Genomic DNA, 21,837 nt, shown 5'->3' on the forward strand with positions numbered 1-21,837 from the left:
TAGTACCTGTAATATTATTTTTGAAATTTTGAAAATTTGTTTAGTTATGTTAGGTTGCATCTTTAAAAATAATCTAAATTGTCAATATTCCATGGGTATAGTGATAAATGAAGTCTAAATTATAAGGAAAATGCATTTTCTACGAAAACTTGAAGAGATAGGTAAAAAATGATATAGTACAATTTGATAGACAATTAAATTGTGCATCTGATTATCGTAAAATATATAGGGTGTTCCATTTAAATTATACAAGTTATTGCCGTTTAAAGCTAGTAATTATTTAATATAAATTTTTAGACACTCTGTATAAGGTAGTAGTACTGTTATTATTGCAAACCAATATCTGATCAATAAATAAACTTTAGTAAATATTTAGAATTAAAAACTTCGATACCCTTGGAGAAATGAAGCCTTAAAATTTATACTGCAATTTCATAAAATTGAAAATATTTCAAAAACGGTAAGGTTTAAATGTAATAAACCTTAATAAAATTTACCTTTATTTCAATCGTAGAATCTAAAAATAGAATAATATACAGGGTGTTCCATTTAAAAAAATACAACTATAATATTTTTTATTTATTTTGGATACTCTGTATCTTGTAAAAATATTTTTAAATTGTAGCTCTAATAGTCCTTCAACGAACCCAGAACTTACAATTTGTAAAAATCTAATCATTTGGCTACAATACTCCGTGTCGTATATGGTGAACAACCCTGTATATGTGTTTTATTTTATATTTTGACTTATGTACGCCACTCTTTGTATGGTATTGACATCAATAAATTATTGTAGTCTATTCTATTCTAAATTTCCACTTAACAAAACACACTTAACACACATAATGTACACTTTTTAAAACATGTCCTTCAAATTCTTCCTTTAGTTTATAAGCTGTTAGTACTTCAAATATGGGCACATAGTGCACACATAATTTTTTATTAAGGACTTTGAGAGATTCTAAGGTCCCAAAACCAGTAATGTACCGAAAAATTTGTATTAATATTTTTCTGTTAAGATCTTACAAAAAATCAATTTCCTCCCTCCCTCTCTCTTTCGGCATTTTTCAAATTAGTATTTTTTATTAAATAAAAAAAGTATTTTAAATAATTTTTTCTAGAATATAAAAATTAAAACTACCTATAACTTACACCGATCATTATCAACTGGTTATAACAAGTATATAGATAGAAAGATATAATTTGCTCATAGTTATTACTTATTTAATGAAAAAATAACATTCTAATTTCAAAAATTGATTCCAGACTTCTAAAAACTGAACATTTGACATATTATTAAATTGCCATGTCATTTTAACCAGTCAGAATTTCTTAAGTCGCCTATTTCTTTTATGAAATATGATTGATATCGGCTAAAAAATTGATAGAATACCGAGCGATTTAAACTTTTAAATTGCTTTGTCCCCTATCCGTACTCGAACATTTATTTTTCGCCCGGAAGTATCCTTATAAATTCAGAATTGGGTGAGGATTGTCATTGGAAACCTGTCGTTTATATTTGAAACGTTTAAATGGATTCCGTGGCAGTTTAATTTAAATCGAAAAAGTTTTATGTTATTGACGGTTCAGTTTTTGTCTTCTATTTTTTTGAAAAAAGAGAAGGTGTACTTATTGAATCACAGACACTGACGATAAACATGTTATATTGATAAATATTAAACTGACTTGTCAAGTAAATTGAGTGAAACATCGACGTAATTAAACTTAAACGCGTTAGCGTTTTTTAATTATTATATTTCAATCTAAAAAGAATAATGTTCGACTGCAAGGTCTGCTAATAAACATGTTTAGGCTGAAAGTATCACAACGCTATTTATTTAAACCAAAAACTCGTAAGACAAAACTTAAGTGTCAAAACGAACGATAATGTCAAGAAATAAATAAATAAATGTGGCAACTGGATATTTTTTACAGCAGAGCTACCACCTGAACCCCAGCGCGAAATTTAAATTTTAGTTAGTCAGCTCGGCGCCGAATATGTTCATGGTTGGAAACAATGATTTTAAAAATCGCGCCCTCGATTACCTAACTAAAAGTTTCATTAATATAAAATATACTTAGCAACTAGTTTTGACTAGATTTAGTTCAACACGTCACGTTCTTCAGAGGAAACATTCACTTAATCACGTTACTCAACATTTCCTTACGAATTAAAAACTGTATCATCAGTTATTTAAATACTAAACTATAACTAACTTAATCTTCATCAGTTACATAAATATAGCGAATTGTGCAGTGTATAATAAATATTTGTCAGCATTCATGGGACACTGGGCACAGAATAAATTTTAATAACGCCAAAATTATAATGAAAGAAGCGATAGCCTCTAAAAGAAAAATAAAAGAGGCTTTTTTAATTCAATCTAATAAAGATAAATGTATTGCTCATGCATCTGTAGATGTTAGTAATGTATGGCAATCGCTTCTTTGATTTTAAAGAACATAACATACGTAAAATTTAAAAATAATCATACAGAAAGTTTGGGGCTTTTTGGTTTTACCTTATTAAATAATTGTTATCAGGTAGTAATTGTTAATTTTGAAGTTTAACTTGATATAATGTCATTTTAACAGAACGTCAACGGTTTCTTGTAGACGTATCTGGTTTTAAAAAAGTTTTTTTAGTTGAATTTAAATATTTTAATTTTTCTTTTTTTCTTAATCTATTGGTATTAATATATAAAATCCTTAAGTGACTGACATACTGATTAATCACGATCCTACTCAAACCACTCAACGTAAGAAGCTCAATTTTGGCATACAGGTTGATTCTAGGGTGTAGAGGTTCCATAAGAAGGGATTTTTCGAAATTCCAGTTCCAAGAGGGTGAAACCACCCTTCAAATATTACAATATTTTTTTAAAAAAAAAACGATCAAGTTTCCGAAAAAACGCTTAAACACGTATATTTTATTTTGTTTTTTTACATATTTTAAGATTTTTTAAAAATGTATACAGGGTGTTTCGAAAATCTCGTCATTGATTAATCACGATCCTCCTTAAATCGCTTGACGTAGAAAGTTGATTTTTGGAAAACAGATTGACTTTAGGGTGTAGAGGTTCGATAAGAAGGGATTTTTCGAAACTCGAATTCTAAGGGAGTGAAACTGTATTTTTTATTTAAAAACTGGTGAGTTTTTCGGAAAAACTCTTAAACGCGTATATTTTATTTTGTTGTTTTACATATTTTAAGATTTTTTATAAATTTATACAGGGTGTTTCATAAAATATGACCATTGAGTAATCACGCTTCTGCTTAAACTGCTTCATGTTTAAAGCTGATTTTTGGCAAACGGATTGACTGTGGGGTGTAGAGGTTCGATAAGGAGGGGTTTCTCGAAACTCAAATTCCAAGAGGGTGAAAACGCCCCTCAAATATTACAATATTTGTTATTTAAAGAACGGTTAGTCTTTTCGGGAAAACGCTTGGACAAGCATAATTTATTTGTTTTTTTTTTACATATTTTGAAATTTTTTAAAAATCATACAGGGTGTTCCAAAAGTTGGGTAATTTCTTAACCACCATTCTGCTTAAACTGTTTGACGTAAAAAGCTTAGTTTTGGCAAACGGATTTTTCGAAAGTCAAATTTCAACGAGATGAAACTACCCCTCAAATATTACCAAGTTATAATAATAATATCGCCATATTGCTTTTCTCATGCTGACATAAATGTGAGAGAAAATTTTATCCAGTTTGTATGTTAATGGAAATTCTTGCTTTGCTTTATCATCACCATTACAACTGATTAATTCGACGCGAACGAAGTCGCTGGTACACGCTAGTTCTTTATATTTTTTTGCTTCCGACGACGGAGAGATAAACTTTCCGAAACGTTAAGCATTTTTCTTTGTTAGGCAAATTTGTATAACTGTAAACATAACTTCTGACAAGCAGTGTCCGTTTAGTTTTAACGCAGAAGTGTTTACAAAAAATAACTATTTTATTTTGTAGATTTTCTTGCAGTGCAATGGCGAAATACCCATACAGAGTTTTTTTGGAGAGATGAATCCGCCACATAGTTATAGACATTTTTTATAAAAAAAAAGGTTGTGTGTGTAAAACGGGTTAAAGGGGAGGGTAGATTGTATAACAATAGAAAGACTGTGCTAAATTATTAAAAAATGAAAGCAATGAAATCCAAAATCAATATATTATAAGTAAATCATATTTCTTTTTCACTTTCGAACAAATTTCTTAAGTTACAGACGTCATTTTCAAAAAATTCAACCACTGTTGTTTTAATTACAACGAAAAATGGCCTACCCTTTGTCGAAAATAAATAAAATTGACCTATAACTCTCCTCCCTTAAATCACGCTTAAACTTTGAGCCTTTTTCTGCTTTCCTCCTCATTCTTTTATTCTCCTCACATAAAAACGACGAGAAAAAATAAATCTATTGCCCAATAAAACCAAATAAAACTGGGCCACTTACGCGCTTGACGACTGGAAATATTTCTCCATTGAAAAAAATGGTGACGTAATTGCGAAATAAGGGGGTTGGAGGGGAGGTGGGACGGTGAGGAGGGGGAGCAGACTCTTCTTCCGCTTCCGGCAGATCCTGAATTATGGCCTGATGACTCTTCAGAACCTTTTCAAGGCGTACAATATAAATAAAAAAAGATTACTGAAAATTATGCGTTTTAAAAGAGTGTTTCCCTCTGAGAGATTTTCTTTATGAAAATAATATTAGATCACGGCCCTAATGTTAAAACATAGTTCTTTGACATCAAAATAAAACAGTAATTCACCACAATACACCAAAACACTTCACTTTGGTACTGGGCACGCGTTTCGCTAACCATGTTAGCATCATCAGCAGATGGTTAAAACTAAACTAATATCTAAAAAACATAGGTATAAATTTGCGATGTCTGCAAATTCGACTTGAAGTGGAGAAAGATACATCAAAATACATATATTTCAATACAATTTGATAGAGAGTTATTCCGTGGTTTAGAAAGAATATTCAAGAATGTTAATTATTAACTGTCTCAAAAGTGTGGCTCACCCCCTATAACTTTTTTATTTTTTCAGACAAAGAAACGAGATTTGGTAAGTTAGTATTTGCCATTAATTCGGATTGATTGACACATTCAATTGTTTTTGGTCACTTCCTGTTTCACCGGAAATGACTACAACTTTTGATTTTTAAATGGTACCCTCCGTATTTTCTACTTTATTCAATAGAAAATGTCACTCTGAATAGAATGACATATCATATGTTAGCTTTAACATTTTTGCTTTAAAAAAAATCGTATTTTAAAGTTCTATCTAGAGTGCCATGGCTGCGTTAAAAATAATAATTTTTAATCAAATAGTCTTGGAAAAATAGATTTTCGTCTAATGTTTTTCGTATCTTGTCCCGGCCCATTAAAAGATTAAATAATTAAAAATCGTATTTTTAGTCATATCTCAATTGTTTTCAAATGGAACGAGGTTTGCTCATTACCATATTTGGAAAAAGCATTTTTTTCCGAAAAAATTATTACTACAATTACTTGGTATTTTGAGTCAAATTGTCTTTATGAACCGCATGTTACAATTTCAAATAAACCATATGAGAAAATGTCAAAAGTTGACATATAATAGGTCATTCTATTCAGAGTGTCATTTTCTCTCTAATTAAGTAAACAAATACCAAGTGTACCATTTAAAAATAAAAAGTTGTAGTCATTTCCGGTGAAACAGGAAGTGACCAAAAACAATTGAATACATCAATCAATCCTAATTTATGTTATATACTAACATACCAAATCTCGTTTATTTATCTGAAAAAATACAAAAGTTATAGGGGTTTGGCACCACTTTTGCGACGCACCCGGTATAATACGCTTTGTAGTATATATCAATATATCTTGTTTTTATACAACATTCATCTCTCATTTCACCCTTTTAGAGAGCAAATTTATTCACAAGTGTTCCTTAGTACCGAAGTACGTCACCTAAAAAAACTTTGCGCATACTTTAAAAAACTAGTGCATACTTTTGGAAGTATGCACCATTTTTACGGTTTTAGAAGTTTTGCGTAGAGGTTTTTTTTTTGATGGTTATGAAGTGCCAACACTTATTTCATGAAAATTTTACTTTCAATATTCACTTTCATCATTTATGAGAAATTTGTACAACAATTTCATACTCCGAGGACTGATTTTAAAATTTTAATTCACATTTTAAGCTCTTATTTCACCCTCATTGGGTATGCATTTCCAAAATATATGACTGTCGTCACTTATGGAACCCCTGTATGAAATTTCATATTTCTAGGACCAATTTTACAATAAAAAAATAAAAAGTGATGTTCCGGCCGAGATTCGAACTCCGGTCTCTCGCTTCCTAGCCCGACTCCTTATGCACTGCTCCATAGTAACTTGCTTAGCGATAATTCAATGACGGTATATAAACAAAAAAAAACAGGTTTATAACAATATCTTGACGATTTGAACTAGCGCGCGAATGAAGAAATGCGTGCGGTCTTCTCGTGCGGTTCTATCGTGCGGTCCCCGTCCATACCACTAGCGAACATTCGTTCGTTCGTTCGTTCGTGCGGATAATGAATACGCACCTTCATATTTCTTTTGATTCATACTTTACCCTGATTTTTTAACTATATTTCAGAATATAATGAAAAAAGAACACACACAACACACAACCAAAATATTTCACTACCTATGTATAAAAAAATCGTCAAAAACGGTTAACTCTTTTTTACTTGTCCCCATTGTGCTCTCATTTGACGTTCTCCTCTATTATTTTAAGCAAACAAAAGTCCGACAAAAAAGAAGGAAGATGAATAGGAGCTCTTTTTTCTAATTAGGGCATGCATTGTTCCTAATACCATAAACAGGATGAAAGTTAGGGCTTTTTAAGCGAAAATAAGTTTTGTTGTATGCGAAAAATATGAATAATATGAATACGTTCTTTAATTTGTGTGGAGTTAAGGAAATGTATTTAAAAGACAGATTTTAATTGGCTGGAAATGAATGGGTTTAAAATAGAATTTCTGTTTTTTATGGTTATGAAGCAAATGGCTGAGAGATGAATAAAAACCTGAGAATTTTAATATTCACAGTACTTTATTTAGAGGTGAAGTAAGTACAGGGTGGCGCCTCTTATAGGCCGCGGAACCTCCAAGGAGAACAACAGTTTGTATCAAAATGAAATTTTGGCAGCATATGTAGGTTAACTGAAAGCATTTTATAAAAATATATAGAATTATACAGGGTGTCCCCAAAAAAAGTTACACATCAAAGTTGTGTTTTTTCTAATGGAACACCCTATATATTCATTAATTTTCGGATTCTAGGAAAAAAATAAAGGTGAGTTTTATTTAAAAAGCATATACGTAAAATCTAAGGATTTTGAATTATTTAACATTTTGTAAAAATGTAGAGTAAATTTTAAATTTCGATAACAGTTACCTAAATTTTAGTTGACCTTGTATAGCCTGGTATTTAATTACAGTAACCATTGTATGTTAAACCAAATTGAAATTTGACCCGAAAAGATATACAGGGTGAGACAAAATTAATATGCAACATTAGTCACTTTTAAAAGCAAGTTACTCCTTTATTTTAAATGGAACACCTAATATATTTTTCCGGTGTTTAATGGAGAATTTATATATCTTCAAAATAGTATTAAGGTTGCTTACCTCTCAGACCAAGATTTTCCTAGATATTTAATTTTTATGATTTTGCGTCAGTAGATCTTTATTATTTGAAAAAATCTAGGGTGGCTGTGTGATGTACCTTTTGTTAATTTAACAAAAATTAAAGATTGTAGAGTAAAATACTCAACGGTAATAAAAAGATGCACGTTTAAAACATATTTTAATTATTACAGAATTCAAACTAGATATAATTTAAATAAAATAAAATATCTATAATTATGTGACAAAAATTAGCTAGACGAAATCAAATGCTCAAAATGCTTCCTTTCCTGTTAACTACATAAAATGATTGTCTTTCCAAAAGGATCTTTTCATTTTAAAAGGCATATGTGGAGTTCTACTTCGAAAAGCAGCTACAATAATTTCCCTCATGTTGTCGACAAAAGTTGGTTGAGTTTTGTAAACACTGTCTTTAACATAGCCTCATAAAAAAACCGAGACTAATAGATAAAATCAGGAGCATTTAAGTATTTTATTAATTCAAATTCAAATTCAAATTTCTTTATTAGACCCCATTAAGTTTTACAGAATAATATTAGTATTAATAAATGTGTGTCTACAGGGATCGCACCGCGATTAAAAACCGATACAATGCAGAGTGGTGCGACCCCGTGCCAGAGTGGTGCGACCCCAAAATTGCTAAATTTTTTTTTGTTTTCACTGACACAAAATGATAACTAGCTGTTAGAGTTGGGCTAATTAGACAGCTATGTTGAAGTAACGTCAGACATATCACAGCCACCTAGATTTTATCAAATAATAAAGATCTAATCATGTAAATGAAAATATCTAGGAAAATCTTTGTTTGAGGGGTAGGCAACCTTAATAGTATTTTGAAGAGACATGAATTGTCCATTGAATATCGGAATAATATACTGGGTGTTCCATTTAAAATAAAAGAGTAACATGCTTTTAAATGTGACCAATGTTCAATATTAATTTTGTCTCACCCTTTATAAGTTTTTGGATCAAATTTTAATTTGATATAAAGTACAATAGTTAATTTAACTACATATTAGGCTATACCAGGTAAATTCCAATTCAGGTAGCTTTTATTGTAATTTAAAAATTGTTCTTTATTTCTAGAAAATGTCAAATATGTCAAAAACCTTACATTTTCGTCATATACTTCTCTTATAAAACTCACCTTTATTTTTCTCCCAGAATCCAAAAATCAATTAATATATAGTATGTTCCATTACAAAAAACCCAACTTTGATATGTAACTTTTTTTGGGGACACCCTGTAAAACTCTATATTTTTAAAAAATACTCGGAATCAAAAGACATATGCTTATTTCATTTCAATACAAACTGTCGTTCTCCAAGGAGCCTCCGCGGCGTATGAGAGGCGCCACCCTGTATACTAGATTTATGAAATGCATAAATTTATCGGTCAACTAGAGATTATGGAAGTTAAACATATAATAGTGGATGACAACTCATATGGTACAGGCATGTCCAAAGAATTTCAGAAATAAGAATCCCAAAGCAAATCATAAACTGGGAACCTGCAAAAAGAAGAAAACTGGGTAGACCGATAAGAAGTTGGCAGGAAGGGATTGACACGTTTATGGGGGAAAGAGCTCTCGGAGACGGTTGATGGAATTATTTAATGTTATTAGTCCACCTGTTTTCAGTCCGTTTTGTCAGGTGTCTTGTCAATTGCTACTTGGATTTGATTCTGTTATGGACATATATTATGGATCTTTTGTCGTATCCAGTCTATCTTTTAGAGTCATATTCTGTTTCATCGAACATTTTATGACCTGCAGGGTTTTAAGCGTCCAGATTTCGGATGCATAGATCATAACTGGTAATACACTGACTGGTAGATTTGAATATGATTGAGTTTATTCCATATGTACTGGCATGGTAACTTAATATCTCTGTTGATTTTTGATAGTAGGGATCCTGAGCTGTGTATTAGTTGTCTCAAATATATATATTCTTCTACTATTTCCAGTGTTATTTGTTATGTTATATATTAGAATGTATTTTTTCTCTACCAGTTCTTTGTACATTACTCTAGTTTTTGCTAAATTCATTTTGAGACCTGGTAGTTTGTTAATTTGTGCTTGTGGTTCTTCAGGACTAATGGCAATTAGGACCATGTCTTTGTTGGTCCAGTTTAGTTGACGGGAGATTTCTTCTTCGCTAAACAGCTTCCGTCTTCCTGTCGTACTCCTCTGCCATTTGGGAATTGTTTGGGAGTTGTTTTATATATCATTACTCTTGTCTTGGCTTCGTTGCATATGTTGACAACAATTTCTATATAAAGCATGCCTATTCCTTGTTTTGTTTCTATAATTACCTTAGGATATATCGACGATAAGTCTATAAAGGCTATTGCTAGTGGAAGTTCGTATTATTATTTTTTTCGACTCATATTTTCTCTTAGTTTTTGTATGTGATCAATTGTGCTGAAGCCTCTTCTAATTTCCAAAACAAATTGAGGCCGTTTTTTTTGGATTATAGGGTATTATTACTTGTTACGTTAAAAAGCTCCAGGCATTTACAATAAAACTTTGAACTAAAATTGATTTTCTTATCAGTTCTTATGCGATGCATTCTCGAAAATTTGCTGTCCTATTGTTTGGCCCTTTTTTGCAACCCTCGACCATCTGGAAATTCCCCAAACACGTCACGTCACGGCACGTCCTTGTATCAAATTTTACGATTATGAGCTTTTCTCGCCGACGCGACCCTTGATCCCTTTATCCCTTACGTATGTTACGTTATTGGTAGATAAGGTAACGTCATTGGTCGTGATAGAATTCGTTTTCCGTTTGATTACACTACTAACGGTGAATTGGTTTTTAGTAATTAGGTTTAGTCCAGTGGCGTAGTGTTTTAAAAGTGATTAAATTTAACTGGTTCTATTTTTTTTTTGAGAAAATATGTAAAATTGGAAACAGTACCTGCAAAAGATAATTGCATAGATCATGGTCAAATTTCTCTTCATTATTCAGATACTAATGTAATACTAAGCGCTCTCTAGCTAAGTTAGCTTTCTCACAACCTAATTAAACCTAACCATAGGGTCTTAAAACTAATTACATATGAATTATCTTTATTAATCTACAAGGTGTCCCAGAAATAAGTGCAAGTATTTTAACTGGTAGTATAGTACTGGTAACTGGTAGTAGTATTACAACTCCAGAAACACGGCTATGAGGTTTTTTTCGCGAAAAAAAATGAAAATTTGAAACTTTTTGAAAAATTTTTTGGAATTTTTTTTAGTTTTTAGTTAAAAAATATAATTTCTTGATAATATGGCAACATACGTATTAGATTAAATTTACAAGAAAGAAAATCCAGAAAAGATCCAGTGGTTCTCAAAATTTTAGCAAAAAATCATTTTTTTTGGAAATTTTCAAAGTAAAATAACTCCGTTATTTTGGACTTACTTGAAAAACGATAAAGAGAAAATATGTTTCTTTTATTGAGATCTATCGCCCCTAAAAATACTTGCATTTATTTCTGGGACACCCTGTATATACCGTGGAGCATTATTTATTTCTGGGATAAGTATAATTTTGCCACTAAAACAGAAATATAGTTTAAAAATATTTTATTTCATAAATTTCCAATGCATTAGAATCCACACAAATATTAAATTGTCATTGACTTTTCCTGTCCTCCTTCCTAACTCTTCTTTATATCTTTTAATGTCATATTTACCTCTTCCACAAAAACTTCTGGTTTTTGTAATAAAATGTAGTTCATTACAGTTTTGTAAGTTCCAGGAGATACACTGATACTAGTTAATTCTGGTTTAAAACACTAGACACAACACTAAAAGAACAAGTTACTAACAAGAATTTATGATTGAGTTAAGGATTGAGCATTAAAACTATTATGAGTTTTAAATGCATATAAAATTCCAGTTTGAACTAAGGAATTCAGACATAAGCTGCAACATAAATTTCAATTTCCTTGATCAAATATAAAATGTATATGTTGGAGGCAGATGCCGAATTTGGCCTATGTCCGAAATAATTAGACATATGGCGATTATAATTAAATATCCACAAAGTTCGCGGAAGAGTTTTGATTGCATTGGTTTCAACTTCTATGCGGAGGCTGTTAATCTTTTGTTGTTATACCAAAAAAAGATTAACCCCCTCCGCAAAGAAGTTATAAAAAGACTATTTATAACCACGAAGTTGCACGCATCTGGCAAGTTTAATATGGATAAATCTCCATATGTCTAATTATTTCGGACATAGGCATCTGCCTCCAACATATATATAAAACTTAAGGAATAAAATAGGTACCAAAATGAATTCAGCAAAAACTAAGTAATGTACAACGAACAAGTAGACAGAAAAGACATTCTAATAAATAACACAACACTGGAATTGGTAGAAGAATATATTTATATATTTGGTGCAACTATTACACAGTTCGCGATCTCTACTACCAGAAATAAACAGCAGAATTAAGTCAGCATGGAGTACTTATGGAAGAAACTCAATCATATTCAAATCTAGAAAGCCACTTTATCTAAAGGAGAGAACATTCCACCAATGTATACCGGGTATCCCACTAAGAATAGCTCTCGGCTGTATCTCGGAAAGTATTAGCCGTAGGACTTACGGAAAAAAATATTTATAACTAAAGGGGCTACGAGACATTGCTGGAAATTATTTTCAAGTTTGTAACACGGCCGCTAGAGGGCGCAACTACTATGGAAAATAAGAAAATAGAATTTTTACAGAATTTTGCCTAGATAATGGGTACTATAAAAAATAGCTTCATAAGCTTCAGTAAATTTTGGATTTTTTTCATTAGAACCATTTTCCCCTATCTGCTAAAATAAAGTGGTGGGGTAAGGTTAGATCTATCTTTATATAAATGTTAATAACTCTGGACTGGATGATCAGAATCCAACAAACGAGAGCTCGTTTAAAAGAGCGTTTCTGACTCTATATTATACCATAAAAATAATAATAATAAGGTTTAGAACGTAGACGCTAGGGGGCGTTTTTTTACAATTTAACAAACATAGCGCGTTTTTTAAAAAAAATTAAATACGATAGTATGTGTAATTTTAGCTGATAGTAAAGAGTAGTAAAATATTAAAAAGTCAGCGAAAACCGTATTTTGATATCTTCTTTCAAATCGAAGATATTAGCAAAATTATCATAAATACCAAAAAATAAGCCCTTAATTACCTTATTTTTACAACACGGTATCAGTAGCCCTCTTGATTATGCCCATTCTAACAAAAAATAGGATAGAAACAGTTAGTTTATTTTTAAATCGATGAAATACCAGAATACCATAATACCAGATGTATTAATATCTAATAATTAAGGTATTAATAACAGTGAATAAGAAACGATGATTCAGTGTAGTCATGGTCGGCTTTGAAAAAAATTGCTTTGGCGTAATAGTATAAACGTCAAATTGTTATTAGATCAACATTTTGATAGTCTTAGCAGCGTTTTTTATCTTTTAATTGCCTTTTCAAAATGCCTTTATTATTTGAAGTAGTTGAAGTTGTTGCCATTTTGAAAAAGCAATTAAAAGATAAAAAACGCTTCTAAGACTATCAAATTATTCAAGTATGTTTTACAATCTCTTAAACAACTAGATTTTATTAATATTAGCTACAAATATTTCAATATCAAAGCGATATAATAATCCTTTATTAAGTTTCCTCTCGTACTTCACAAATATACTCTGCATTATGAAAATTCTAAAGGTATCGATTTCTTATTATCCGTTTGTCTAGTTCGCAGACAAAAGCGGATGCAAGTCTGATTCAATTTCGCGAAAAATAAACTGAAGCATAAAAAGAAAACAAGAGGACAGAACCGCTTTTCAGTGCAGTCGATGTATTTTAGTTTTCGATTGATAAAATTTGCGTGTATATGTAGAGATTGCGGAAATTTATTCTGGTAGCTTTATGTTCTTTGGAAAAATAACGCATATCCTTGATCCCAGGAAAGTTGATGGGATCAAAATATCGAATATAATACAGGGTTGTTCACCACATACGACACGAAATATTGTAGCTAAATGATAAGATTTTTACAAATTGTAAGTTTTGGGTTCGTTGAAGGACTATTAGAGCTACAAATTAAAAATATTTTTACAAGATACAGTGTGCCAAATATGTAGAAAATATTATAGTTGTATTTTTTTAAATGGAACACCCTATATATTATACAATTTTTAGATTCTACGAATGAAATAAAGGTAAATTTGATTAAGGTTTATCACACTTAAACTTTACCGTTTTTGAAATATTTTCAATTTTGTGAAATTGCAGTAAAAAATTTAAGGCTTCATTTCTCCAAGGGTATCAAAGTTTTTAATACTACATATTTACTGAAGATTATTTATCGATCAGATATCGTGTTGCGATAATATAAATTATACTTTCTTATACAGAGTGTCCAAAAATTTATGTTAAATAATGACTAGCTTTAAACGGCTGTAACTTGTTTAATTTAAATGGAACACCCTGTATATTTTACTTAATTCATATGCACTATTTAATTGTCTATAATTATGTTATACCATTTTTTGCCTATCTCTTCAAGTTTTCGTAGAAAATGCCTTTTCTTATAATTTAGACATCATTTATGATATATCCCATGGAATATTGGCATTTTTTCTTTGACGTGTTCAAAAAGCAGTAGGTATATCATCGATCATCATTTCTAAGCCAACTTTACGCTGTTTTTTTTTCGATCGTACGTCATACGGTATATTATTAATAATATCAACTATTAGATATCACTAAAGAGCGAAAATACGAGATATATTTTTATAACTACACTTTTTAATCTCTTAAGGAGGCAGTATTTATAATATATGAGATTCACATAATTTATTTTCTGACAGATGGAAATAAATTGTCTGACTGTTTGACACTTAAGGTCAAAGGATAAAGCCAATAAAAATATAAGTCTTCAAACTAAATTTTAAATAACTTAAAAACGATTTATTTTAGGTAGAGAAACATGTATACTCAAAAAGTAACGAATTGGAAAGCCTTTTAACTATTGAAATAAAAAAATGGGTTTCCGTTTGAAAAAAATGATTATGATAATTTTACAATCGCTCAATTCCATAAAAGCTACCGCCATTATTATATGACATTTGGACAATTTCATTTTTGAAATAAATAGCCACATTTTTTCTCTTTATGTCTCAGTAACTGTAGTAATCACTAAATTTTACTATTTGACTATACAAATTTTTTTGACATGTAGATTTTTTCGTCCAAAAATTTTAAATATTTTTTTTCTCAAAAACGGTTAATGTTAGATATAGAGTGTTTAACATCAACATTCATAGAATTTTGCAGATAACTTAAGTATGTAGGTAATAAAAAATGGAGGAATCCATTTAAAATAAGAAAGTTGCTGTCAACTTCCGGTATTTTCGGAAGTGCCGCCATATTGAAAATATTTTTAATCGGTAGATCTCATTGTAAAACAATGATGTGCAAAAAATCTCCGGTCTAGATATTGTGGTTCCCTAGAAACTTCTAATGCACGCTCAGTCTGGGACACCCTGTATAATAAAGGGACGCAAATCTACCACATTACAAAATAAAAACTAAAGCTTTGCTGAATAATTGTATTTAAATATTTTAAGTATTTTTGTCTTTGTTCTTTGTGTTTTGTGTGAGACATGAAGCATTTTTTGTCGGTAAATTTGTTTTACTAATAAAAAAACACTGACAGCTGGTTTCCGTTTGGATTCAAGGCAGTCGTGTTTACAAAAAAAAATAGCTTTTTTATTTTGTAGATTTTTTTCCAGTGGCATAATTCCAAAACAATAGTGTGCAGAATAAAATAAACAAATTCGTTATGTATTTGTAACATTTTACAGTATATTCTAATAAAAATTTTAAAGAAGTCTTTTATAATTACTGCAATTAAATACACATTTTCCCATTTTCCTTTATCTTTGTTATTTTTTATTTAAAATACCACCGGCTGCGGTATTTCTAATAATAGCATTTAGCATAATTGTCGACTTCCGAATACCAATTGCGCTCTTATCATTAGCCTCGCTTACCGTAAATGGCATTACGGTGCGTTAAACGTAGGTACCTGCAATAGCGAATTTTAAGATATAACTTCGAGGTTTAAAAAGGCATTTGCACGAAAAGGATATCCCTTTAAGGCATTTAACTTTCAACTTGGTTTGCAATGAAACAAAATATAAAACTGGAGAGGATGCTTTGGTTTTATTTTATTTACAGCCAAATATGTAATTTTGATATTACTTTTTTTGCTCCAAATAGTGCTCCAAAGTACGTTATAGTCTGTCCAACGACAAAATGCTTGACAGCATGATACAAAGAACACAAGGTATGATATTGCGCAGGTTAGTCACTATGTGGTGAGGTGATAACTACAGGTGATAAACGGCACCATTGGTCGTCAAGCTCCGCGCGCCAATTTCAAATTGCCAAACAGATGACACAATAAATGTGAAAATAATTTTTCAAATGTCAAGCTAGATGATTTGACATAACTTTTGGGGTTATGTCCTAATTCTTCCCTATTTTAGGTATTTTTTTTATTAGTGGAAATTGAACAATATGGATATTTTTTGTATGGCGTATGACGTCACAGGTGGTATGCGCAAACTTAACGAAATTGGAGCCGCTATCGAGCATACATACCTTGTCTTCTTTGTATCATGCCTTGGCAGTGATAGATGTGTCTGTCATTTTAATTTCGAAGTAGTTTATTTTATTTTACAAAGAAATAAGTTGGTACAATTAGAACGCATAGCAGAAAATTAATATACTTAAATTTGAGTGACAAGTGATTACTTCAACGTATTGTGGGAAAACTGTATAAAGCTGAAAAAATATAATCCAGTTATTTTATTAAAAAAAAAATTCACAGTCCTTTACAAAGATGCAACCGGGGGGGGCATTGAAAATGATGAATAAAAACGTAAAAATATGATTAGTGTTAATATGAGTGTATTACATACATATGTTTAAATAACGAACTTAACAAAAAACAACAGATTTAAAGATTCACTGCAAAAGTAGTAACGTTAAAATTAAATAAAACATTATCAATAATAATTATGCGATCGCACCTATCAGTAAAACAAACAAGCAAAAAAAAGAATTCTTACGGAAAGTTACACTTTACGATATAATTTTTTAACTGTTAAAGGCAAACCCCATTTAAACACAAAACTATACCTACTACTTATGTATGTAAAGCTGGCGGCATGAACTCACTCTAAAATATCTAAAAACGTAATATATAATCTAACTGACACACCACTGACAATGACAAATAATTTATTTCTGGAGGTATTGTGTGTAGGTGTTTTTCAGGTATGTTTTAGTATTTAGTCGTTTTACACAAAGAAATAGCCATTAAGCACTATAAAAATACTTCATAACAAATCTATACCTTTCATTTAAAAAAGAATCATCAAGATTGATAAAGCGGTTTCGGCGGGATGGATGCAACAAACAAACCCTTTGAGCTTTTATATATATATGGATTAATTATTTTTCCAACATATTTTACTTTCCAACATATTTTACTTCTTAGATCTGTGCACGTACCTACCAGTATTGTTACAGGTTAATGCGTGAAACAAATGGGTTACATATTATTCGTAGTATTAGTGGTATTATATTCGAATCAGCTTGGCATTAGTGGGGCATTATATGAGAAATTTTGGTATTTAATTTGTATTTTTGGCATTACTTTGGCATTAGTATACAGACATTTGTCAGCGGTTTACTCCTTGTAGATAATCAAAAAGTTTTTTGATAAAATTTGCTTTTTATGTCAGATCATTTCAATGAAAAATTACATTAGATTTTTATTAAAGACGCTGGGTAATTAAAACATTGACTAATAAAGGTTGTCCACTTTAAATAAGGGGTCACGAAATATCCTCCTTGGAGTGTTTGGGTTAAGGGGTGTATAATAAATTAATCGTTGTTTTATAATAAAAACCATAAAACATTTATTTGTGAGTAAAATAATGCAATGGTTGGATATCTCTCCTTTATAATTAGGTGACTAAAAATACACTAAAATAATTAGAAAAAAAATCTTGTACTTATTTAGTAATTACGTCAATATTAATTAATTGACTTTCTAGTCTATTTTATTTTATGTACAAATATATTATTAAATTTTAAGCATTAAGTAATAAAACACTTTGTGCCCTCTTATAACGTAAGAGGTTACGAAATATACTCCTGGTTACACCCCTTACAGAAAACTGTGTAAGGGGTGTAAATAAATTGTATAATCACTGTTTTTTATAATAAAAACTATAAAACATTTTTTATTTGTGAAATTAAAAAAACAAAACAATGCATTGGTTAAAATAAGTACATTCAATACATATGTATGTGTTATAACATAATATAGCCATTACTATTATACTTATATATATTATTAAAATAATATGTGTGTAACATATTTCTTTAACGAATTAACCTGTAACAGACATTTATATGCCCAGTATATTTTTGTTTAACAAACCAATCAGGAGAAATCCAAAACCTACCGTTATAGGAGGTATAAGATGATTAAACTTAACTTATGATTGATTAACAAATTAATTACTACTGTCAGCTAGTTCAGCTACTGTCTAGGTAGAATATACCTAGAGCACCTACACCTACCTATGATGTAGGTAGATTAAAGCTTATTTTGACGTTACCTCTCACTTCGGTGTCAAGCTGAATTTTTCAGGGATGGATGTACAGTACATGATATGGGGACCCTTATTCCGAAAGTAGTACAAAATTAGACCGGGTAAAAGGGCACTATCATCAAAAATCGATATATTAATACCACCGTATAGAGAAAACAAATATTTTTTGATCCAGTACACAATAAAGTCTTCATAGGGAGTAATTTTTTATAATTATTTACGAAAAAACATTTCCATTAGCGCTTATGACCAAAAAAAACTTTAAACATGAATAATAATTTCAATCATGCGAAAATTTGGTTTAAAAATAGATTTTTTTAATATAACTTTCATTTAACGAAAAACGAAGGCCTAAATGAAAAAAAGAAACAATTTAAAAGTTTCGCTTATGTCTTGACAAGGTATGAAAGCAAACCCCATATTTTTTGCTTTTAAACTAATAAAGATATATCAATAAACAATTAGCGATGTAATGGTTTCTGCGCGCGCTGGCCGACTGCCGCCGTTGCGCCGAGATTTCCTATACCCTTGTATATATGACGTCATGGTGTGGCAAATGTAGCATTTTAATTCGATTTGGGCTCCCTTATATAGGATAACAGAAACATTTTCAATGTTAATACGGTATGTGTTAATACAAAACAAGCAAGGGTGTATTTTAAACAAAACACCACATACCAAAAAAATATATAAAAAAAACTAATCTCTTACACTCTTGCTGAAGCAACTTCCTACATTTATTATTATATTTTTCAATATAATTTATGTACAAATAAAAAAAAATAGTATTGCACAGGAATAAATATAACACAACAAAAATAAAACAAAATATTTTATTAATAATAACACTTACTGAATTTTATGCCTTGAAAGTTGGTTAATTAACTTTAATCTTAATTTTTTAAACCAGTACCTTTGGACATTATCTCTCTGCAGAACTAAAATCCATTATTTACCTATCTTGTGATGATATTTTACAGATACTCCAGTTTTTGGTACCATATACGAGATGGTATACAAACGTTATTTGTGGCTAATACAACTCTCTGGCCATAGTCTCTGGCGGTCTCTGGGCATTGAATTTTAACTGTAAACTATGGTCTGGATTCACACAATTTTCCCTCGAGTTTTTCTCCACTTAATTTAAAAAAACACGAAACACACGTAATAACACAGTCCAAAATGCAAAATGTAAAATATTTATCACTTCTATTTCACATAATTTGAGACAAAATTATAACCTATAATTTGGCAATAGTTTGACAAGCCTGAAAAATCTTAAGTCGAGTTCATTCGCATCGGCGTCCGTTTGTCTTTCATCGTTTCCGAACCAAAACAAAAATATTGAAATATGATCTGTCATTCTTGAAATAAACCAATAAGACTGGTTAAAAACAACAAGAGACGACGCATGACTTATATGTAAGCCCATCCATAGCTAACTTAAAAAATATTAGAAACTTTTTTTAGCGAAATAAATAGATTGGTATGGACGTCATCTGCTTTTTTTGTGTCATCGTCTGTCGAAATCTTACCTGAGAAAAAAGATAGAGTATAATCATCTTCTTTTCTTCTTTCTCTTTCTACTGCTCCAAAATCAAATTTCTCATGTCAAAAAACTTCCAGACACCAATTTTCATCCAAATATTGACGTTACTTCATAAAATATTTGGAAAAAATCGAAATAAAAATGAAACTTCTACACACTGTATCTCCGAAACTAGACATTTTAGGACATATATTTGTACGAACTTTTTTACCTATTTTTATCTGCAGAATATGCTGCCGAAGTTTCCGGAATACAGTTCGGACCACCCTGTATAGAATGTTATAAGATGAAAAATATCGATTTGTTTTGTAAATTTCCTCAAATTAGTCAAGATTTGTTGGAGAAATCATTCAACTGTTCGCGACAGTGAATTCTACGTAAAATTATGTATAGGTATATTAGTAATGCTATTTAAGTTGCAATCTGAGATATTCCGACTTTAGACAAAATATACTTGTTTCCCCCTTTGAACCTCATCTCAACAATGTTATTATGCAAACTTTATCATCTTTGACTTAAACAATTCGGAAATTACGAGAACCAGGAAAGATAAAGACCTGTTCTAAGTTTAGCATATTAGCATACACATCCTTCAAAGCACGACGTTGTATAATTTTACCTGAACGGTTTAAGATGCTCATCTCATAAGCGATACCAACACGTCTCGCTTCGAAATTCGTCTAATATATTCTGCGGAATTCGATTCGGATGAATTATTTGGAAATTTCCCGCCGGGGGATTATTGAAATAGACCTTTGCGGCATCGGTAAGTCAATGGAGGGGTTAGGATCGTTCATTATTAAACGGAATTGATTAGTAGTGGGAATTTAAGCAAATTGTCGTAGTTATGAAGGTGAGAAAGGCGCTTTTGTTTGCTGCAGTTTTGTCATGATAATTTTTGATGGTATACAGGGTGTTTCAAAAAACATGTGCCTTCTCACGTAAAACAACAACATAGGTCCGATTCTGTTTTGTTTCGTAGCTACATGGTGTTATAGTCTTTTTATTTTTTCGATTTATTATAATTTTCTTCCAAGTACTTTTAGAGTTTCGAATGAGATTTTGAAGGTAAGTTACTGTAAATGCGACATATTTTAAAGCTAAAAAGTGTCGACATAATCACTAAGGACGTGCATATGAGTTATCACATATTTTTCTAAAAAAAGCATATACGCCACTGACTTTTTTTTCTCTTGTTGGCGAAATAATATAAGCAATTTAATGTCGATTAAAAGTTGTCTGTTGATATTTTTTCGATTTCAGATCTCTGATGAGATAAACGCAATTTTATTAATTTGCCTTGATCCAAGTCTAATAGCAACCTTTAAAAAAATTTAATCATTAACTTGCGAAAGTTTTAAATAAGTACTCGTTGATTCCTCATCAAAAAATATAAAAAAAGTTCCTATAAAGATGTGTATGAAAATGCATAGTTTTAGAGTTACAGGATTTTAATACTTTTTAAAATATAATATCTAATAGTAATAATATTTAATAATAAATTAGGTAAAATATACAGGGTTGTTCACCACATACGACACGGAATATTGTAGCTGAACGATTAGATTTTTACAAATTGTAAGTTTTGGGTTCGTTGAAGGACTATTAGAGCTACAATTTAAAAATATTTTTAGAAGATATAGAGTGTTCCTAATCAATAAAAAATACCAAAGTTGTATTTTTTTAAATGGAACATCCTGTATATTATTATATTTTTAGTTTCTAAGATTAAAATAAAGGTAAATTTGATTAAGGTTTATTACACTTAAACCTTACCGTTTTTGAAATATTTTCAATTTTGTGAAATTGCAGTATAAATTTTAAGGCTTCATTTCTCTGAGGGTATCAAAGTTTTTAATACTAAATATTTACTGAAGTTTATTTATTGATCAGTTATTGTGTTGCAATAAT

At 30.4% G+C, this 21,837-nt stretch overlaps 1 protein-coding gene across 6 annotated transcripts in view; it reads left to right on the forward strand.

Moving 5' to 3' along the window:
- LOC115880220 (complexin) overlaps nt 1-21,837 on the forward strand; it is a 983,791-nt gene that overhangs the window by 641,250 nt on the left and 320,704 nt on the right. The window lies entirely within an intron of this gene.

Source organism: Sitophilus oryzae, unplaced genomic scaffold (assembly GCF_002938485.1).
Source record: "Sitophilus oryzae breed Bouriz unplaced genomic scaffold, Soryzae_2.0 scaffold_1620_pilon_pilon, whole genome shotgun sequence".
In the NCBI taxonomy this organism is placed as follows: Eukaryota; Metazoa; Arthropoda; class Insecta; order Coleoptera; family Curculionidae; genus Sitophilus; species Sitophilus oryzae.